This window comes from Pituophis catenifer, unplaced genomic scaffold (assembly GCF_029215685.1).
Source record: "Pituophis catenifer annectens isolate HBS135680 unplaced genomic scaffold, rPitCat1.0.hap2 SCAF_2, whole genome shotgun sequence".
Taxonomy (NCBI): domain Eukaryota; kingdom Metazoa; phylum Chordata; class Lepidosauria; order Squamata; family Colubridae; genus Pituophis; species Pituophis catenifer.
Window position 1 is genome coordinate 273,261,114 of NW_027256882.1, and position 24,232 is coordinate 273,285,345.

At 39.7% G+C, this 24,232-nt stretch overlaps 1 protein-coding gene across 1 annotated transcript in view; it reads right to left on the minus strand.

Moving 5' to 3' along the window:
* Positions 1-24,232, minus strand: part of GHR (growth hormone receptor) — a 141,211-nt gene that overhangs the window by 93,179 nt on the left and 23,800 nt on the right. The window contains exon 2 of the mRNA XM_070938893.1: positions 23,545-23,705. The gene's annotated coding sequence lies outside the window, so the exon portion shown is untranslated. The remainder of the gene's footprint in view (positions 1-23,544; positions 23,706-24,232) is intronic.

Consider the following 24,232-nt stretch of genomic DNA (forward strand, 5'->3'; position numbering starts at 1 on the left):
CACCAGCCTTCTCACTGTCAGAATCAGCTACAATCTGCACAGATCCTTTCTACTGAAATCAAACATTATTTGGACTCTTCTATCTGTCCATTAACTTGTTTGCAATTATGCTTATTCTCTTTCCTACAATTCTCTTTTCTCAATAACATCCTCTCTTTTACAGAAAGCTTGAATATATGAATTTCATTCTCTTTTGTCTAATGTTCCCATAATATGTTAGTTAAGCTCCAAAGCCATTTAATCCAAGTTTCTGTTCTCATAGTAGACAATCAGATGGTCTCTGGAAATCTTCCCAATAGGACAGGCTTGCAATAACATCACCTGCTTCGCAGATCTTGGCAATTATTAATACCCAATTATAGCTTTGTTTTTCATTAATATCCTTTTGAATCCCACAGATTAATTGTGTGTTGCAAAAAAAAATGTCTTTGTTATCTGTCAATTCAACTTCACTGGAAATATGGAGAAGAGAATATTTGTAGTTCAGGTTGAACTGTGGGGTCCTTGGTCCTCTCCAACCTTGGTTGTTTTCTTGCAGACATTTTATTAGCAAACTAGATATAACATCATCAGTGCACTGATGATATTACTTAGTTCGGTAATGAAACAGATCCCACATTTCATTGGAAGTGCTGGCATCAGGATAAAAGAGGGACACTGGTGTATGTCCAGCTATATTTGGTATAAAATGATTTGTCATGAATGCGACTGCTTGAGGGCTCCTGGATTGGAGCTGAAAGGCAAAAGGGAAGCAGTATGCTCCCTCCCATATTGGGGTAGACCAGGTGCTTCGATAGAAACACACCCACATATATGTATGTATGTATGTATGTATGTATGTATGTATGTATGTATATATGTATATATGTATGTATATTAATATATTGGAGATAGTTGTTATAATCTCCAACTATTATGTATAATTAATAATTGCTTACATGCTTTATTGTTACCAACTATCACCATCTTCTGTGAAAATTCACTTCCAATATTTAAGTTTAATGATTTAGCTATAAGACAAACCAACATCAAGTGAGATCTAAAAATAAAAGATTAGAAATAAAAGTTAAAATAAGCAAAAAAAGTAAGAGAACACCTGTCTGATCTTGATGAATACAAATCACCGGAATCTGACAGATTACATCCTAGAGTTCTAAAGGAGCTGGCAGATGTCATCTCAGAACCACAGTACCACATCTTTCAAAAATCCTGGAGCACCGGGGAACTACCAGAGGACTGGAAAAGAGCTGATGTGGTTCCCATCTTAAAAAAAAAAAAAAAAAAAACAGACCTAGGAAACTACAGACCCATCAGTCTAACATCAATATCCGGGAAGATACTGGAAAAGATAATAAAAAAACAGATCTGCTAACATCTAGAAACGAGTAGAGTAATAACTAGCACTCAGCACGGGTTTGTTAAAAACAGATCATGCCAAACCAATCTTATTTCATTCTTCAACATAGTGACTAAATTAGACCAGCGAAATACTGTGGACATAATATACTTAGACTTCAGCAAGGCATTTGGCAAAGTAGACCATAACCTACTTCTTTGTAAGCTAGAAAAAAGTGGGATAGATAGCTTCACCACCAGATAGATTCACAACTGGCTGACAAACCATATTCAACGAGTAGTCCTTAACAGGTCTAAGTCTACATGGAGGGAAGTAAGCAGTGGGGTACCACAAGGTTATGTCTTAGGCCCAGTACTCTTCAATATCTTCATAAACGATTTAGATGAGGGAATAGAAGGGGAACTTACCAAATCTGCAGATGATACTAAGCTGGCAGGAATAGCTAACACCCTAGAAGATAGGCTCAAGATCCAGATGGATCTTGACAGACTTGAACACTGGGCCCTATCTAACAAAATGAAATTCAGTGTAGAGAAAAGTAAAGTCTTACACTTAGGGAAGAAAAACCAAAAGTACACATATAGACTGGGTGAAACCAGGCTTAATAGCAGTAACTGTGAGAGGGATCTTGGAGTCTTAGTGGACAACCAGCTGAGAGCCAGCAGTGTGTAGCAGCAGCCAAGAATAGCCAATGCAATCCTAAATTGCATTAACAGAAGATATAATCAAGATCAAGTGAGGTACTAATACCACTCTATAAAGTCTTAGTAAAACCACACCTAGAGTACTGCATCCAGTTTTGGTCACCACACTATAAAAAACATGTTGAGACTCTAGAAAAAGTGCAGAGAAGAGCAACCAGGATGATTAGGGGACTGGAGACTAAAACATATGAAGAATGGTTACAGGAATTGGGCATGGCTAGTCTAGTGAAGAGAAGGACTAGGGGAGACATGACAGCAGTGTTCCAATATTTGAGAGGCTGCCACAGAGAGGAAGGGGTAAAGCTATTTTCCAAGGCACCTGAAGGCCAGACAAGGAATAATGGATGGAAACTGATCTCTGGAGGGCTCGGGACAGGGGTTGCTCCTCTGTCCTGGTCCTATTAGACCTCTCAGCGGCTTTTGATACCATCGACCATGGTATCATGCTGCACCGGTTGGAAGAGTTGGGGGTGGGGGGCACCGTATTGCGGTGGTTCTCTTTTTTCTCCGACCAGTCGCAGTCTGTGTTGGCAGGGGGGCAGAGGTCGACCCCGAGGCCCCTTGTATGTGGGGTGCCACAGGGGTCAGTCCTCTCGCCCCTTCTGTTCAACATTTATGTGAAGCCGCTGGGTGAGATCATCCGTGGTTTCGGGGTGAAGTATCATCAGTACGCTGATGACACTCAGCTGTACATCTCCACCCCAGATCACCCCAATGATGCCCTTGAAATGATGTCCCGGTGCCTGGAGGCTGTATGGATCTGGATGGGGAGAAACAGACTCAGGCTCAACCCATCCAAGACCAAGTGGCTGTGGTTTCCGACGTCCCGATATAGTCAGTTGGCGCCATCACTGACTATTGGGGGCGAGTCGTTGGCCCCCACGGAGAGGGCTCGCAACCTGGGTGTCCTCCTGGACTCACAGCTGTCTTTAGAAGAGCACTTGACGGCTGTGGCCAGGAGGGCTTTTTATCAGGTCTGCCTGATTCACCAGTTGCATCCCTTTCTGGATCGGGACTCGTTAAGCACTCACTCATGCCCTCGTCACTTCCTGCCTGGATTACTGCAATGCTCTCTACATGGGGCTCCCCTTGAGGAACACCCGGAGGCTCCAGTTGGTCCAGAATGCGGCCGTGCGGGTGGTTATGGGAGCGACGTGGCGCTCCCATGTGACTTCCCTCCTGCGCGAGCTGCACTGGCTCCCGGGTGCACTTCAAGGTTTTGGTTACCACCTTTAGAGCGCTCCATGGCTTAGGACCGGGGTATCTACGACACCGCCTTCTGCCACCAGTAGCCTCTCACTGACCAGTACGCTCCCATAGAGAGGGGCTTCTCAGGGTGCCGTCGGCCAAACAGTGTCGACTGGCAGCTCCCAGGGGGAGAGCTTTCTCTGTGGAAGCACCTGCCATCTGGAACGAGCTCCCCCCGGAGATACGGAGGATTCCGGATCTGCGCGCTTTCCGCCATGCCCTCCAAACATTCCTATTCCAGCAGGCTGGCCTGGCCTAACCTCTCTTTTAAACTGCTTTTTAAATTTTAAATTTGTCTTATAAATTGAGGTGTTTTAAATTTGTTTTCTGGGCCAAAGGATTTAATGTATTTTAAATGGTTTTTAATGTATTTATTATATGTATTTTATTTTCTGGCTGTTCACCGCCCTGAGTCCTTCGGGAGTAGGGTGGTATATAAATTTAATAAATAATAATAATAATAATAATAATAATAATAATAATAATAATAATAATAATAATAATAATAATAATAATAATAATAAAAAAAAAAAAAGGAGAGATTCAACCTTGAAATAAGCATAAATTTTCTTACAGTGAGAACAATCAAGCAATGGAACAGCTTGCCTTCGGAAATTGTGGGAGCTTCACTAGAGGCTTTCAAGAAGACATTTGACTGCCATTTGTCAGAAACCCTATAGCATCTCCTGCTTGGGGAGGGGGTTGGGCTAGATGACCTACAAGATCCCTTCCAACTTTGTTAATCTGTAAAGATCTACATGAACATAGTGTGATGGAAACCTCTTTAAGCATCCTACTTCTGCTGCTTGGGTAGGTTTACAAAGACACAGGATATATATGCTGGAGATATATGACATTCCATGTGAGTGGTTTATTTTGGTTTTAGCAGGTAGTAAGAAGCACAAACAATGTAATCATGAATCATATACCAAGTCATCTACAGACCTTTACCTCACTGTTTGGGCTCAAGAGAATGAGCTTGGTGCAGGCTGGCTAGCTTAGTTAACTATTTAAATAAAACATTTTTAGATCTAAGAAACATATACCGCTATCACTTTCCCCAGGTGAGATACAACAATAAATATAAATTTTAAACACAGCGAAGGCTAAAAGCAAGAGGAATGTCAAAATCAATCTATTAAAGATAATTAACAAAAGAAAGGGATTTTAAAGACAATTTAAAATCCATTCAAACTTGGCAGAACATGAATGTCTTTGGCTGCCTGCCTAAAAAGGTCAAAAAGAGGGCTATTTAAACTTCTAAATGAATCTGTAACCAGATACAGACCCTGGGAGAAAACAAAAACTCCAATCTACCTCCTGTCACCACCATGGACGCCTCCTATGACATTACTAACACTTAAACCAGCTCCTATTCTACAGTAAGTATAATAGACATAATTCAAATTTTTATAAGACCAGTGGAAACAAGTGATAGAAATAAACTCAAATCTCAGTTCTGAACTATTATCTCCTCCACTGACTTCATGGTTTGTTATTTAAAATCCATGCCAAAGCGTGATTTTGCTTGTTTCAGCATGCTGTGAAAATTTATGCTATTGTAGTTTAGTAAAATGTAAAGGTTCCCTCGCACATATGTGCTGGTCGTTCCCAACTCTAAAGGGCGGTGCTCATCTCCATTTCAAAGCTGAAGAGCCAGCGCTGTCCGAAGACGTCTCCGTGGTCATGTGGCTGGCATGCAGTAGTGGGTTGCCCCTGGTTCAGACAGGTTCTATAGAACCAGTAGTAAAACCGGTGGGAGGCTCCGCCCACCAACCCTGATGTCATCAGGAAGCTTCTGTGCATGCGCAGAAGCGCATGCGAGTGAAGCAAATGCGCGTGCGCAGCTCCGTTGCGAACCGGTAGTAAAGGTAAGTAGAACCCACCCCTGCTGGCATGACTAAATGCCAAAGGCGCATGGAACGCTGTTACCGTCCCACCAAAGGTGGTCCCTATTTTTCTGCTTGCACTTTTTACGTGCTTTCAAACTGCTAGGTTGGCAGAAGCTGGGACAAGTTATGCGGCACTAGGGATTCAAACCGCTGAACTTTCCCTTTCCACTGAACTAACCCTTTTGATCAACAAGCTCAGTGTCTTAGCCACTGAGCCACCGCATCCCTTTTGTAGTTTATTATATAAGCAATGAATAAAGAAATCTGGTTCATCATGAACCAGGAAATTCCAGAATAATTCCCAAATTTATCAACCTAAAATGCTTTTTAATATGTAGATTTACTATTGTCAAATTGTTATGCAACTTTTTCAAGAGCAACATTCAAGCGCAGTGAATTAACAAACTCTGTTTGAGCATAATCCAGAAAAAATCTGAAACATTTCTGAGATTACAGTGGCAGCTGGCATTCAGGAAAAAAATGAAGTAACTGATCCTAAAACTGATAATCTAAACTGGTTTAGGTGCAACATGAATGCTAATCTTTGGTTTATCATTAATTTGTAGTCACATTTAAAATCAAAACAAAAACTTGGAATTTTCCAAGCAACATGTCAGATTGTTGAAACAGAAACAAATTTTGCGGATAAAGTAAGGAAGGCACCGCCAAGAAAAATAAAGCTCGGGAAAATAAATTTGGTGAAGGCAGAGCGAAGTTGGATTTCTAAATGTGAAAACGTTTTTAGGGCTATCAAACAGAGGCCAAAAACAACATCAAGATCATGAAGAATGAAGAGAAGGCAGTTTGACACCCGATGTTTTCTCATACTGTAGAGTAGTGTTTCTCAACCTTGTCAGTTTGAAAATGTGTAGACTTCAACTTCCAGAATTGAAGCTGAAGTCCACATATCTTCAAACTGCCCAAGTTGAGAAACACTGCTTTAGGGAATTATGGATCACTACATAAACATTTGGGATAAGGGGCAGCAGGCGATTATGCAACATCTTAATTTTCCATCTTCAAGATTATCTTTCATGAAAAAGGATAACTGTCATTGCATAAATGCATGTATACTTTCACATCCCTCTCTGTTCTTTAAGATCATTTTAAACTTAATTTTATATCAAATGTATCCCAAACTAAGTATTTATCTCTTGCATTATTTTATTATTCTGTGCATAACATCAAGACCTCTTAGCATAATCTACTGGTCAATACTGTTTTTCTATAAACATCTCAGTAGAATGGGCTTGGGTGAATGGATCTCTAGCCCAATGAAGTCCCTATATAATAATTCCTTGTTATATTTCCTATTCAAGTTTTTCATTTGTGGGTGAAAACCCCCAAAACCCTTGGGGTGGGTTCACAGTTCCACTTAGTGCAGCCTGTGTAGACTCACATTAACTATGGGTTGGCCCTGCTCACTATTGCCTCTTTTGCAGAGACATGCATGCTGCTGCTATTATTCCTTGTACACAAACTAGTTGACTAGCTTTGAACATAGGGAAGCTGTAATAGGCCATTTCAGATCTCCACAGACTATAATTTGACAATCATTCTACTAAATGCCTGAATTATTCAAGGGTATCGGTTACAATTGTGCAGATCATGTCCCACAGAGTCCTGCAACTTCATGAATGCATACTATACAGGTGGTCGTCGACTTACAATCACAATTAGGACCTGTACTTTCATCACTAAGTGAGGTGATTTGTTAAGTGAGTCACACGCAATTTTACAACCTTTTTTGCTACAGTCATTAAAAGAATCACTGTGGTTGTTAAATGAATCATATAGTTAAGCGAATCTGGCTTCCTCCATCGACTTTGCTTGTCGGAAGCTGGCTGGGAAAGTTGCAAATGGCAATCATGTGACTCCAGGACAGTGCAATTATCATAAATACATACCGGTTGCCAAGTTCCTGGATTTTGATCATGTGACTGTAGGGACATTGCAACAGTTGTAAGTGCAAGAACAAGTTGTAAGTTGATTTTTTTCAGTGCCATCATAACTTCAGTTGATCACTAAATTAATTTATGCATTTGTTTATAAAATGTATTGGCCACCTATATTATCATAGGGTAACCCACTGGGTGGTTTATAATCATAAAATGGTCATACGTCGAGAACTACCTGTATTTCTAAGTAAGCAATTATCTAATATTTTATGCATTATTTCCAATTACAAAACTTGTAGCAGCAGTATGTACCATGTATATTAATGTGAAATAATCACTATAGCAGGCACTTCATCAATCTTTTCCAATTAAGTAATTGTTTACTGTTTTCCTCATTTAATATTATCTTAATGTGTATTTGGTTCCTACAGGATAACCTTTTTGAAAAGTGATGCACATTGTATTACACATTTATTAGTGACTTTATGGATGTGTAAAGCTATAACGTATTCCTGAAAATGATTGTATTGGAAGAAGATGACCGTGGTGTGAGAGTTAGCATCAAAACTGTGCTGATGACACTATTCTGTACTTGAAAATGTAAAGGAACTGTAGGATCTTGTAACGAAAATCAAAGCACACAGTGAAAAAATGGGATTACTGATATTTTCATTAATGGGATTAATGATAAAAGATACAGCAACCAGCCTTAAACTGACAGTGAAGACAATACTGAGGTAATAGAATAGAATAGAATAGAATAGAATAGAATAGAATAGAATAGAATAGAATAGAATAGAATAGAATAGAATAGAATAGAATAGAATAGAACAGAACAAAAGAGGTCTTCTAGTCCAACCCCCTGCTTAGGCAGGAAATTCTACACTACTTTAGACAAATGGTTATCCAACATCTTTTTAAAAACTTCCAGTGTTGGAGCATTTACAACTTCTGGAGGCAAGTCGTTCCACTGATTAATTGTTCTAATCGTCAGGAAATTTCTTCTTAGTTCTAGGTTGCTTCTCTCCTTGATTAGTTTCTATCCACTGCTTCCTATCCTGCCCTCATCAGGTGCTTTGGAGAGTAGCTTGACTCTCTCTTCTTTGTGGCAATCCCTGAGCTATCGGAACACTGCTATTATGTCTTCCCTAGTCCTTCTTTTTATTAAACTAGACAAACCCAGTTCCTGCAACCGTTCTTCATGTTTTAGCCTCCAGTCTCCTAATCTTCTTTGTTGCTCTTCTCTGCACTCTTTCCAGAATCTCAACATCTTTTTACATCATGGTGACCAAAACTGAATGCAGTATTTCAAGTGTGGCCTTACCAAGGCATTATAAACTGGTATTAACACTAGATAGCTTCTGTCTTTTAGCACTATCAATGGTAAAGGAACAGGAAATCCAGAAACAAACCTCAGTCTAATACTTGGTAAGATAGCTTTGGAAAAGGTAATCAGATGCCACAATAAGGCTATACCTGCAAAAGTTAGACTCATGAAGACAGTGGTTTTATCTGTGACATTACAGGTAGTCCTCAACTTACAACCACAATTGAACCCAAACTTTCTGTTGTTAAGTGAGATATTTGTTAAGTGAATTTTGCTCCATTTTACAACATTTCTTGCCACAGTTGTTAAGTGAATCTTTGCAGTTGCTAAGTTATTAACAGGATTGTTAAGTGAATCTGGCTTCCCCACTGATTTTGCCTGTCAGAAAGTTGCAAGAGGTGATCACATGACCTCGGGATACAGCAATGGTCATAAATATGAACCAGTTGGCAAGCATCTGAATTTTGATCACATGATCATGGGGATGTTGCAAAGGTTGTAACTGTGAAAAACTGTCATAAGTCACTATGTCGTTGTAACATTGAACTGTCACTAAACAAACTGTTGTAAGTTGAGTACTACCTGTACATGGATGAGAAAGTCGGACTTCAAAGAAACACCACAGAAAGAATACTGATGCATTTGAACCCTGGTGTTGGAGAAGATTCTTAGGAATACATGGATATCCAGGATAACAAATCAATTCAGAATTCTCACTTGAAATACCGTGTTTTTCTTACTTTTTAAAATCTGCCATAAAACTTAAATTAGCTTGGTGGAAAATCAAGCCACTTCAATGCCTAAGGATGATTTTGAATTTGGCATCCCAGTCTTATTTCAACATTTTACAACATTGTTGTTTTAATGAGCACAGGAAATCAGGAGTCCAGGCAGTTCAAATGAATATAGGTTTATTGTAAGCTAATGCTCTCTACAAGAATCTGAACTACTAATGGTCAAAGCAAATTGGCAGCAGAGTCAAGAGAATTCAAAGTGGGCTGAACTTAAATCTCTTATGGGCACAAAAGGAGTCGAGACTGATGATGCACTTGAGCCCTCCCTTGGGTTCAGCCTGATCATCTCTTTCCCTTGTAACTCATGAGGAAACTACAATCCATTGTTGTTGTTAGTTGTGAAGTCGTGTCTGACCCATCGCGACCCCATGGACAATGTTCCTCCAGGTTTTCCTGTCCTCTACCATCCTCTGGAGTCCATTTAAGCTCACGCCTACTGCTTCAGTGACTCCATCCAGCCACCTCATTCTCTGCCGTCCCCTTCTTCTTTTGCCCTCAATTGTTCCCAGCATTAGGCTCTTCTCCAGTGAGTCCTTTCTTCTCATTAGGTGGCCAAAGTATTTGAGTTTCATCTTCAGGATCTGGCCTTCTAAAGAGTAGTCAGGGTTGATCTCCTCTAGGACTGACTGGTTTGATTGTTTTGCAGTCCAAGAGACTCGCAGGAGTCTTCTCCAGCACCATAGTTCAAAGGCCTCGATTCTTTGGCGCTCAGCCTTTCTTATGGTCCAACTTTCACAGCCATACATTGCAACTGGGAAAACCATAGCCTTGACTATACGCACTTTTGTTGGCAGGGTGATGTCTCTGCTTTTTAGAATGCTGTCTAAATTTGCCCTATTATTGGGGTCCAATAGATTACATTTTCTTCATGCAGCAAAAAATATGTTTTGTACCCATGCAGAACAAAGTCACAGGGCAAGTGCTTGGCATCTAGCTGTGTGGATCTTACCTATGCAAACTAATGTATCTCCTCCTTCTTTTTCTTTTAAAGCTAAAGCAAAAAGAAAAAAGAAAAAAAAGAACACTTATTCTGACTAAAAGCAAACATATTTACACTAGATCTTATGAAAATAATGTTAAGAAAAAAGTTATACAAACAGCCTTTTTGTACACTCTGAGGTTAAATAAATCATTCAGTGGGCATGACTGAAACATGCAATAGTGGCTTCCAAAGACTATTCCTGGTTCTTTGAGAACTACAGATGTTTCTGAAAAGAGATCAGTAATATTGGATAGAATTCACAGAGAGAAATGTTGCCTAATAGAGCCAGAAACACATGAAATAAGCCGTCCCCGGGTTGTACTGATTATGCTCTAGGGCACCTTGTTATTCCATGCTGGACTTGTCTGACAAACTACAGTAACTACAAACATGCATCGTTAAGGCTATCATGTTGTGCAAACTCAGCTAACATACTGACTTTAGAGTTCCATGTGTTATGTGAAACCAGTAATTGAGACAACTGGGCTTCTGACAGAGGAAGACTGGTATAAATATAAAATCTGTCAACCAGTGCCAAAGAACCCATGGGTTAATATGTCATGCACACATAAACACAGGGTATGACACGCCATTCCAAAACTCCACGTCAATTCATATGCACATGGTGTTGAATATGCATGCCAATCATCAAACAAAGCTACTGGAATTCTGCATAAGATAAATCCATGTGCGAAGCAATTTTGTAAAAGCTCATGGTTCCTGCACCCAAGCGAATAGATATTTCTTTGGCCAAATGTCCACATTATGGGATTCTACTGGCCAAATAAGATCAGCTGTGACAAATTTTCAAGAAAGGCTTCTTACTAGAAAGTTAACAGTGCATGTCAACTAGACCACCAGTTGGACTACAACATACCAAATCCCAAGTTTTCCCATCACAATTTCATCTAATGTATTGCACAAGCCCACAGTGTGAACAATTGGGGTCAGTAGATGACAGTTCAGTTTTCAATGCTTAAAAATGCCTTGCAGCCTTTATGTTCAGCCTCTCCTCACCTGAAAATTACCTGAACATAAATGGGACACGGTGTATATAGGATGGTGCTGTAAGCTATTGAGAATTCAGAACTAATTCTAGTCCCATGCCCTCAGAAATCACAGTGTGATGAACTGGTATTTAACTTAGATTCCTCACACCTTTGAAAATATTAAAATTTAAAAGCTACATTTTATTTTGTAGCAAAATGAAGAAATTACAAAATTGCTTCTTTTCTTTCTACACTGCTAATAATCCAGTTAAGTGCAAGTCACATTGGCTTGAAAACATAATGCTCCAAGTAGATCAAAGTAAAAGTATTGATTTAGGAAAAACACAACACCTGGTCAATGAAAAATATAATTCATGCTCCCAATCAATATTTGCAACTTCAGACAAAAGTTAATAATAATAGATTGTGTCACAAAGATTTATAATAGGAACACTTGTGCCCTGGTGGATAAACCATCTACAGGCCCACTTGACATTGATCATTCTGCATTCTGAAAAAGACAAGGAGACCCTTTAATTTTTCAGCTAAGTTATTTTTTGCAGCCAAGTCTAAATAGGAGGAGGTGTGTTCTCCACCTTGATTTGTATATGAAAAGAGGTACCCTTTCCAGTTGTGTTCAACTCTAGGGGGTGGTGCTCAGCTTTGTCTTTAGCTGAGGGAGTCAGTGTTGTCCAAAGAAACTTCCGGCATGACTATACACTGAGGCACACGGAATGCTGTTACCTTCCCACTGAAGTTATCTACTTGCATTTACATGCTTTCCAACTGCTGGGTTGGCAGCAGCTGGGGCAAGAATGGGAGCTCACCTAGTGGTGTTGTGCTTGGGTCTCAAATTGCCAAACTTTCAGTCAACAAAGGGGGAGGGAGAATAAAAATCTAAACAAAAGGAAACTACATATATAAATTCTAGCAGCTGATAAAGCTTATCACCACACTGTGAAAAGTGTCACATGCTCATTTATTTATTTAGGTTTGTATGGGTCTTTATTTAAGCGACTTATGTGCTGCTAAAGACACAAAAGCCAGTTAGCTGGACTTCATCTGGTTCACAGGCAACTCTAACTCCACGATTAAGAGGGAGGGGGCATAGGTGTCTTTGATTCTATGACACCCATGCCTTGAAAAGACAGCTTCATTCTCCTTTTCATTCTTGCAGCTTTAATTACATTTCACCTGGGCCGATTTAATTTAAATTGTTATGGCTTCAGCAACCTTTTCCACATGTAGATAACAGCTGTACCCCAACATATGGTTGATCCAGACAATTGGTGGTTGAAGAATCAAATTTCCACATGCTCATATGCATTTACACAATAATAAAAAGGTACTGTTTAGAACAAGGGTGGGGAACTATGGCCCTTTTATGATCTGTTGATTTCAACTCCCTGAATTCCTGAGCCATCATGGCTGGCTCAGGAATTCTGGGAGCTGAAGTCCACAAGTCATAAAGGGACTATAGTTCTCCACCTCTGGTTTAAAGGGTACAAAAATAGCAAACAAAACCACAGAATTCTCTAGATACAAAAACGATTTGCAGGAACACTGCATATATAAGAAAGAGGAATATGGGAGGTTTTTTTTTAAAAAAATGGCATCATAGCTGGAAAGCAGAAAAGATTAAATAATAGATAAAATAGGGAGAGACTAAAATTATAGAAGTGGGAAAAAAGCGAAGGCAAAAAAAGCAATATTCTGTTCCAGAGAGAGAAGACAAAAAAACAAAACAAAAAATAAATGTCACAGCTCATTGTATTTCATGTGATTCATCTGTGATCTCTTCATGCTGATTTTATTCAGCCCCTGCATCACAGCTTAATCACAACAGCATCCTCACAAATTCTCACAAGGAGATTCAGAACAAGATAATAGGAAGTTCCATTACTTGAAGAAGAAGAAGAAGAAAAAACAGCAGCTGGGGTTTTATGACTTCCTAAATTTCCCATCATCTGCCATTCTGCCTTTATGTAACCTCACTGTCGGCTCATTAGACCGAAGCAAAAAGGGATTAAGAAGGTAAAGGAAAACAGGACCTCTGAGAAAGCAGATCTTTAAGGAATATAATGGCAAAGATTTGCTCAGGGAGAAGATGATATACCTCCCTCTCCAAAATGGCTAATCCTCAGAGGATACTCTCTGAAAATCACAGGAGGCTGGTGTAATTGATGCCATTCTTTGAGGCAGGGAAATGTCAACATCTGTCAACTCAAGGACAACACCCAGCTTTGAACAGCATGTTCAGTCCAAAAGAAGGTGGAGCAACGTTTACATTTAGTCACAAGTTGTTTGGCTGTTTGCTTGGAATACTCAGTGGCTAATCTCCAACCTTGCGGTCCCCAAAAGCTAAGCAGCATCAAAATTGGTTAATATCTGGATGGAGACTACTAGTACATTCCAGGATAGAAAACTAAATTGGAGGATAAAAAAAATAGATCCTAGAAGAAAGCATGGTTAGTCCTCTCTGGACAGGGGAAGGTGTAAATCTACATCAACCAGACACCCACAACATGTATTTTGGCAGTTTTCAAATTTCCAAATCACCAAAGTGGGTTGCAGTGGCATGATTTATATCGTTAACCTTTCTTCCATCTCTCATTTCCCCTTTGCAACTCCTTTTTTTTGGATCAAGTGACGTAGCAAGCACTGGCCATGAAAACCACAACGAGGGGTGAGCGGCTTGAAAATGGCTAAGCTGTATTGCTGGACAGTGTGATGGAGCACCATCCTTCTTGCATGTAATTTAGACATATATTGTGAGTAGTTAGGGGGACAACATGTAACTCCTCCTCTATTATATTTATAGCATGGACAGATTATTGCTTGCAAAGTACCAGTGACTTTGCTATTTCTGAATGGAATGTTCTTTCCTCCCGCCAACTCAGCCCACCCTCCCACTTGCATCCTGTGGTTAGGTTCCCATCTTCTGTACAGTACTGAATAAATCCCCTTTAAGTTCTAGAAGGACATAAACAAAGCGAACACAAATACCGGCAAGAAAGAGTCCATTCAGATTTGCTTTCACCAAAGCAACCGCATCAACAATGTTTAGGAATGGATAAGGTTTAGAGGCATTAGCAAACATAAGAGATGAGATCATCCATCCCAAAAGTTGTCTTGATGATAGACTCACATCTGAAGCGAATGAAAGATGGAACTAGAGAGCAGGAAGGAGAATTCAGAATATGAAAGACCCCAGAGGGTCCCTAAAAAACAAAGTGTACTGTCTCTACCAGAAAAAAATAATGATAAAATAAGATAAAATGGAGAAGATTATTTTTTAAAAATCACAATCTTCTCAAAATGGAGATTGCAAATTGACAAAGATATGCATTAATCACTTGTAGCTGTTGTTAACAATTCTGGGACAAAGGAATGATGGCTGCTACCTCATACACACAACACATACAAAAATCCTGGAACGTGCAGCGGGATAGAAGATTATCCAGGGGTGAAATTCAGCAGATTCTGACAGGTTCTGGAGAACCGGTAACGGAAATTATAAGTAGTTCAGAGAACCTGCAAATACCACCTCTGGCTGGCCCCAGAGTAGGGTGGGAATGGAGATTTTGCAGTATCCTTCCCCTGCCATGCCCACCAAGCCACACCATGCCCACAGAACCGGTAGTAAAAAAAATTGGATTTCACCACTGAGATTATCTATACCTCAGATCTATTCCAGATCTTGTGGAAAGCTTATAGTTTCTTCCTAAGTCTCATTTCCACCTACTCCTAAACCAAGTGGATCAATTTAATAATAATTTCCACTTCAGGAAGGTTCTCCAGCATCATTTCTACTTATTAAAGAAAAAGTATTGTTGCTTTGATTAACTGTTACCTTTGCTCTCAGACTTTATCTTGACAAGCAGCCATCTATTATTCAGAATATTTTTGAATATACATTTGACTGTCATTTTTTACTATTTTATGAAAATCATTTGAGACATTTTTTAAAAAATCAGAAATATCAGCGACAGTGGTTCAATTTTTTTTTAAAAAAATTTATATGCCACCGTTCTCCGAAGACTCAGGGCGGCTTACAATGCGTTAAGCAATAGCCTTCATCCTTTTGTATATTTTATACAAAGTCATCTTATTGCCCCCGTAATCTGGGTCCTCATTTTACCTACCTTAGAAAGGATGGAAGGCTGAGTCAACCTTGAGCCTGATGAGATTTGAACTTGCAGTAATTGCAGGCAGCAGATGTAAGTGGATGTTAATTGGTCTGCTGAGCCACCAGAGCTCCTCTTAAATAAATATTTTCAAAACTCTGCATGTTCTTATTTCTCTGTGTCAAGTTGGGCTGCCTGTGGTTCAAAAGTCAGGTCCTAAACTATTTTGTAGTTTCCAGAAGTTTCTATAACTGGGATTACTAAAAAGTGTGAAACAGAAAATATTTGAAAACTATAATTTAAACCCAAAAATAATCCTAGCACAGAGTATGAAAAAAAAAAAATGAAGAACAGATGGATGAGGAGGTAATCACAAGCATCATTGATCCTGGCATAATTATTGTGCATAATTAGGATAAACCAACTTGCATACTGGGTCAAATGGAGTGCCAAAAATTTTACCTGCACTCCTCAGCTAGAACACTCTTACATTTTTTCTTTTCTTTTATCTTTTCCTTTCCCCTTGGTTCTTCTTTTGAAACTTAAAAACAGTTTCTAGTGTCCAGTGAGAAAACCTACATTTTTTCCAATCCAAAATGCCATTGAAATACCTTTCCCTTTATGTGAGTGAAAATACAAAGCAAAACCATGAAGTACTTCTGAAAAGATACAAGGACACACAAATATAATTTACTGAGCCATATTCAAAGGACCCACTTCTAATAGGCTATCTGTTCAGGCTCCAAGGTCAGAATGGGAAATATGTTAGTTAGTGGAGTTTTAGTAATTATAAATTCTTTATCCTTGTGCCAATTTTTAAAAATCCAAGGAGATAGGAGATAACGTAATATTATCTTATTCTCTCTCTTTTATTCAAAGTGGCAATTTTTGTACTGTTTTTACAATTGCAATACAATATTTAAAACACAAGCCATTAAAACAAAACCAGGAACCTGCAAGTGAAACTCATTTCATTGAAGGCCACATCAGGGTTTTGTTTCACCTTGAGGGGCCGGGGTGGGCATGGCCAGCTTGACATCATTCCTGTTGGGGGCACCTGTGGTGGCGTTTTCAGCTGCGACCGCTTCCTGAAACCCTCTGCCAGCGAAAACGGAGCTCGACCCCCCCCCCCTCCCAAGGTCCATTTTTGCTGGCAGAAGCATCATGGGCCAGTCCTTTGCTGTTTCCAGGGCACCTCCGTGGGCCAGATCTAAGTATCCCACAGGCCAGATCCGGCCCCCGGGCCTTGAGTTTGACACCCCTGTGCTAGTGTTTTAAACACCAGTAACAAAAAAGACAAAATCTGGGATCTCCTGTCAGGCCCCAAACTTTGAATGACATAAACTTCAACTGTCTTCAACTTACAACCATTGATTTAGTGATTGTTCAATATTATGATGACACTGAAAAAAATGACTTATGACTGGTTTACACATTTATGACTGTTGCAGCATCCTTACAGTTATGTGATCAAAATCTGGGCGTTTGGCACCTGGCATGTAATTATAACAGTTGCATTGTCTTGGGGTCAGGTGTTCACCATTTGTAATCTTCCCAACCGGCTTCCAACAAGCAAAGTCAATGGGGGAAGCCAGATTCGGTTAATTATTGGATGATTCACTTAACAACTGTGGCAAAAAGGTCGTAAAATGGAATAAAAGTCACTTAATAACTCCTTGTTTAGCAACAGAAATTTTTGGCTCAATTGTGTTGTGGATTATCTGTATGGCAATTCTTCCAAGCTGAATTCTTTATTGTTTCACACCAACAGACAAAATTTTGCCAGACTGACCAACCTATTTGCATCCACAACATATTCTGTGAACTATTAGGGAAGGGCTGTCTTCACCCTCTTTCTTTCACACATAGTATCTGGGCTGAGTTGCCTCTTACTCCTCTGGAATGAATCTTTACATTCCTTCTGTTAGCCCTGAAGCTGGCCTGACTGAGGCCATTTTGAGACTTCAGCGCTGATACAGTGGAGATGAGGGACAGGGAGGGTGAAATAGAGAGAGTTGGGGTTTGTAGTCAAAACAAAATACTTTCTCTTGGGAACCAAGGACATTCTTGCAGGTGCTTGGAAGGAGGGGACTGGAGTCACCTAGCAACTGGACAGTATCCTGATTGGACCATGTGACTGATTGTTTTAAGAAAGTGAAAAACCTTTACTTTTAATTAGGTGAAAACAATGGGAATAGTCAGAGTTGGTTTTCACCAGCCTGTGCCAATATGACATATCCAATAAACTTATTCTTTGAGGAATTTACCTGCCTCAGAATTTTGTTTGCTACGGATATGTTACTTGGAACCCAGAAACCTTTAACACCTCCATAAATGTTGGCCACTTGCTTTTATTCATTTAAGAAGGGGGCAAAGTCCTTCCTCTTTAACCATGCCTTTTTTTATTGGAACTTGATTTTACATAACCATCTTAATACTGTACTTACGCTTTTGTTTTTATTGTTGTTGGCTGTCTAGAACTTCAACCATGGAGAAAGATTAAATTAAAATAGAAACAATAATAAATGAATCTCCTGGAACATCTATTTCTGCTTGGCCTGTACCTCATACCCCACCTCCAAATGGAGAAACGGTCATAATCAGAGATGGGTGCGTAAAGAAGAAAGTGCTTTTTTATTTTTTAAACACCCTTCAAGTCTAAGACTGAAGTATTAATTGCACTTTTTCTTCATTTAAGAAAGGGGCTTAGTCACTTTAGAGTTGATAATCCACAACTGTGGAGGGAGGATCTCTTTATTTACATTATTTGTATCCTGTTGAATCCCAGTGGATGCCTATGAGTAGTAGATGGACAACATGCTGGCTGGAGACTTCTGGGAGTTGAAGTCCACTCATTTTACAGTAAATAAAGTTGAGAAACACTGATTTATATCGATGGACACATTAATCTTTAGCATCATGATAACAGCAGTATAGATTGCATATCAATTGTCGCATAAATATACATCAGCAGCCAGGCTCCCTCAATCATGCACAGTCTCTGGCTCATGCTTAAAAGTTCACTAACTGCTTCAAAGCAAAGGTCAGAAAAATGTATCCCTCCAGATGTTGTTTAACTACAACTCCCAGTGGCTCCAACCAGTATGTCTAATGATGTGGGCTGTTGCGGATTGCAGTTCAACCACAAATTAGGATAATTGCAAATTCTCCATTTCTTGTCCAAAACAAGGCATAGCTGCATAGGGGTGTCAAACTGGCGGCCCACGGGTCGGATGCGTCACCTGCAGGCCACGCCCACCCTGGCTCCGCAAAGGCAAAAACCATCACGATACGTCACGTGACGCGATCGAGTTTGACACCCGTGGCATAGCAGATATATTCATTATCTTCAAGCCATAAGGAACACTTAAGGTTAAAAAGGAAAAAAAAGTTGAAAAGCTGTGCCATGTGATAATTCATGATAATGTAAGAGTATTATTTGTCTGCCACCACACAATGCTAAAAATCTCATTTCTAAGGCTCTGATTAACAAAAGTATTAAAAAATGTCCTCCCACATTGCTTTGACACTTGACATTTATTTCTATATTATGCGGCTGTGTACTCTCTTTTTGTTGATTAAGTAGTCTATAAGTGTTTTCAATGCTTGACAGAATGCTAAGCACAGCTTTCTTGTCTTCATCTCTGCTTCTATAATACACACATCCAAGGCCATGAATATATATATCAGCAGTTTTAAGAAGAAACATATTCATATATAGTACACTTGAATCCTGAAGGACAGCTATAAATCAATCTACATAATACTGAATGCAACAAATCAGTATTGTCACTTGGGGCCAAGATATCACAGACAGTAGCTGCATATTTTTATAAGGGTCCTAACCTGCCCATTCATCTGGTTGCTACAAAATATATTCTTCCACCTGAATTGTCAGTGGTGATGAGTTGGATGCAAAGAGAGCCCTTCTGTTCCAGACACTCTGAATAACAGAAAATGACTAGGTAATAATTCACTAGTGATTAATTCTCTGATGTTTGCACAAGGCCCAGGGAGATAATGTGCCAAGTGTTGCAATGCCAGTTAGGAAAGGTGTCTCCTTTTCAAGCACCGCTGTAAGTTAGGTTAGGAGAGTAGAATCAAAGTCCCACTGAGTTCTTTTAAAATTGCCTTTCCTAATTATCAACTGTAATTCCTGTAATCAAACACATGTGGAGGGCTCTAGGTTGGAGAAGATTATCAATGCTATTTTAAAACAAAGAGCTAAGTAAGCAAGAGTTATCTCTCAAGGCCCAGTTGCCTAAGAGCCATATATTTTACCTGTATCTGATAGCCCAAGTTCACCTCAGAGAGTAAATACTGCAGTCTGAGTGCAGGGAAAAAGATAAGGGTTAAGGGAACAAGTGAAAATAGTAGGTAAAATTGAAACACAATGCTTTTATACTAAAACAAAAAGCCCTAAACATAGGACCAAAGCACCTGATCTTTACAACCTTTAAAATATTTCTACTGCATTTCTTTTACAAAGGATTTAAAACTGCTAACAAAAGTAATGAACAGTGGTGGGTTTCTACCGGTTCGCCCTGTTCAGGTGAACCGGTAGTGGTGGTGGCGAGAGGCTACGCCCACCTGCCCAGACGTCATCACGGACGCTCTGCGCATGCGCAAAAGGTTCTGTTCTTGCACAGAAGTGCCACAAGCGAGCGAGCGCTCCCAGTTCCGAACTGGTAGCGAAGGTAAGATGAACCCACTACTGGTAATGAAAACTAGATTTTAAAAACTAGTTATCCAGTCTACACAAAATCTAAACATTATGGTAGTCTAGAAAGGTGAAAATGATTTTAAAAATGAAATCACTGGAATTTAGTTATTTGCTCCATAAAAAATTCTAAGATAGCTAAGTGTTGTAGTTGCCAAAGAGAGAAACTGAAAATTTCTTGACATTCTCCCTTTCAGTCTAACCTACATCTCTATCAGTGGTGGGTTTCAAAAATTTTTACTACCAGTTCTGTGGGTGTGGCTTGGTGGGTCTGGCATGGCTTGGTGGGCGTGGCTTGGTGGGCATGGCATGGGAAGGATACTGTAAAATCTCCATTCCCACCCCACTCCAGCGGAAGGTTACTGCAAAATCCCCATTTCCTCCCAATCAGCTGGGACTTGGGAGGCAGAGAATAGATGGGGGTGGGGCCAGCCAGAATTTTTACTACTGGTTCTCTAAACTACTCAAAATTTCCACTACCGGTTCTCCAGAACTGGTCAGAACCTACTGAAACCCACTTCTGATCTCTAAGTTATTTCACACAGGAAAAAAAAATGAAAGAGACAAAGGATATGCCTTGGTGGTACAGTGGACTAAAGTGCTGTTAAAGTAGCACTTAGCTGCCAGCTGCCTGCAATTACTGTGAGTTCAAATCTCATCAGGCTCAAGGTTGACTCAGCCTTCCATCCTTCCGAGGTAGGTAAAAGGAGGACCCGGATTGTGGGGGCAATAAGCTGACTTTGTATAAAAAGAACACCGCTTGGGGGGGGGTGTCCAAAAGCCCTACTAAGCAGGTATTTACAAAAGTATGACGGCTATTGCTTAACGCATTGTAAGCCGCCCTGAGTCTCCGGAGAAGGGGCGACATATAAATCGAACCAATAAATAAATAAATAAATAAATAAATAAATAAATAAATAAATAAATAAATAAATAAATAAATAAATACCGCCCTGAACTCCTGGAGAAAAAAGAAAAAGCACAAATTGAAAAAAAAAAAAAGTCAGCCACTTTGCAGAGTGAGATGAGTGGCATATAAATTTAATAAATAAGAAAATAGCTGGGGCTACCGACCCTTCCTTTTGCATTACAGAGTGAAAAGTGGTGTATAATGAGCTATGTCAGGGTTGTCAAACTGGTGGCCCACGAGCCGGATGCGTCAAATGCAGGCCACGCCCACCCCAGCTCCATGAATGGGAAAAACATCACGAAATGTGATGCTGCGAGTTCGACACCCTTGTGCTACGCAATTGTCTCCTTCCTTTTCCCAGTAACTTCCATCTACCAACTTGGTACGTGTATATCAAAATCCGCAAGATGACAAGCACAGATTCATGATTGTTACACTATTATTTTTAAAAGTATGGCAACTGACACAAGCAAAAGATGCAGCTTTGATCACAATGCACCATCTCCCATAAAGAGCCATGACCTCCTCTATCTGCAACCACTTTCCTAGGTACTCTTCATCCCACCTATCATAATTAATAGGATATAGCTATTTATAAACTGATTTAAACTTGATTTGTTTCCATCCAACATAGCTGTGTTTAGGCAGACATTGTCCAACTGGTATGATCTCAGAAGCTGTGAGATCGTGGTCAGCTTCAGTGTTTTGATGTTGCTCTCCGTTTCTTAGTCCTATGAAAATGGTACCTTTGATCAATAGGTCTATCCACATTAAAGGAATGGGAGTGATGGAATAATGAATTGGGTGAAGAATTTACTCAAGATGCTTCAAACTATAAAGTAGATCTTTTGCAACAAGGGACTAACTGGCATGTTATGGGAAATATGGATTAAGTGATAACTTGGTACCCCAATTCAGAGAAGATTCTGATCATCATTAGTGGCGCTAATTGGGCTCAAATTCTGCAGGAACTCACTTCAAGTGATTTTATCACTTTTCCCCAGAATAATATAATTGTCCATTTCAGTGAGTTTCCAACTGGTTAACTAATTTTGGCATTAGTATTTCTCTTCCTGCTTTTGGCTGTCCAGAGAGGTCAGTCAATGTTTGCTCAGAGGTTTTGAACAATTATCATTCCTGACCACTGGCTCTGGTGGCATGGGCTGGTGGGAACTATAATCAAAACCAATAGAAACTGACTTTGTTTGCTTATTTTAAAAATAAAAGCCTTTCCTGTAAAAAGGAATCAGCTGTTATAAGAACTGTGTGTTTGTTTTTTTGTTTTTTTGTTTTGGAAAAGGTCAAGGTATCTCCATCTTAGTCTACAATTTTGCTTTGCCAAGTGGCCAACCAGATGTCTTTGGAGTGCTTAAAAGCAGAAGATGGGAGATACATGTAGTCCTCAACTTATGACTACAATTGGGACTGTAATTCCTGTCGTAACTTGTTGGTCATAAATGCAAGCTAGCTGCCTAGTGCCTGGATCGTGATCACATGATCATGGTGGTGTGCAACAGTCATAAGTGCGAATACAGGTCGTAAGTCACTTTTTCCAAGATTGTTGTAACTTTGAACCATCGGACAGTTGTAAGTTGAGGACTATCTTTATATCTTTTCCTTGGCATTGTAACCACTGGCTTAGGAGACATCAACCTAGAGATGATCCTTGATAGCCATGTCCTCCTTGAATTCATTCAGTCCATTTTAAAATTATCCAAATAACCTTGTAGTCATGAATCCTACAACTCAGTTATTTGCTGAACAAGATGCCCTTCTAGTTTTGTAAGGACAAGCAAATGTTTCTCCACCAAAGATGGCTATTTAGGGATAACCAAAGCAAGATTTTCTTTTCTCACCTTTTCATGGTCCATCCAATTCATTGGCAATGATGACAAAATAAACAATATAACAGTTTTCCCTAATGATCAATCCAGTACTTCCCCTAATTTTCCAGCATGTCGGTGAGACAGATTTAATGACCTATAGCTGCCAGCGTTTCTTATCATTTGCCATATGACAGGTTGCCAAATAGGGTATCAAAAAAGTCAAGATGGCAGCCACAATCATGTGATCAAAGCCCAGCCAGTTTTTAGTGCAGCCAAACATATAAAGGGGAGGGACTTATCTGTTGTCATCTTCCTAACATTTTTAATCCTTAATCCCTCCCAACACATACCCCTAAACCAGTTGGGTTCCAGGAAGATGTAAATCAACAACATCTGAAGTTCTACAGGTGGCCCACCCCGATAGAGGCCTTTCCTTGAAAAAACATAGAAAGAAAAGAATCTGTACAAATTGTAAGAGTATCTCAGATGGAAAGAAAATAACGGGATGGCAGGTGAGGACAGAAGAGAACTAATTCTGAACCTCACAAAGTTGCTGCCTCTCAATCTGCTGAGAAAAAAAAATCCAGATAATGATACTAGAACTTCCTTGCTATTCTCCATAACAAATGGGCCATAGCAACTGTTCAGCCTTTGGAACCAGTTAAAACTGGGCTCTTAATAGGACATGTATTTTACCACACTGTAATCATATGGTGAATATGGGAGAAAAAGAGGCACGGAATAAAAATTGTTATGGTTCAAAAACTTACCTTGCAATTAAACCTCAAGTGAGACAGAATAGATAATCAGCTCCAGCAGCCTTCCCCAGCCTGGGGGCCTTCCAGATATGTGGACCTCAACTCGCAGAAGTATGAGGTGATTGCTGAGATTTGACATCCATCCATCTGGAGGGTGCCAAGGATTGGGAAATCTGGGACAGAGCAAACAAACAGAACTTTAGTGAAAAGATGAAAACACGAGACTGTCATTCACTTATTCTTAATCACACAGAGTTAAAACCAAAGCCTTCATCGATTTTTTATAAGTAGCTAGGAACACCAGGTTATGCTGGGCTCAACAAAAAAGAGAAGGCAGAACTTTGTGGAAATCAAATTGGTCCTCCAAAATTTCCTTCAGTCTTCATACTGTCTATGATCAGAACAATGTTATATCTGATCTAGTACTATGGCAGAGAAATACCAGAGAAATTTTTTTTGGCATAAGAATTCTCAGTAAATGGATGGATATGCCATATTTCAAGGTATAATTAAACCAACCTTCTAGAAGTTGGGATCCCTCATCAGTGATGAAATCCAATTTTTTTTTACTACCGGTTCTGTGGGTGTGGCTTGGTGGGCGTGGCAGGGGAAGGATACTGCAAAATACCACCCCACTCTGGTATTTGCCGGTTCTCTGAACTACTCAAAATTTCCGCTACCCGTTCTCCAGAACCTGTCA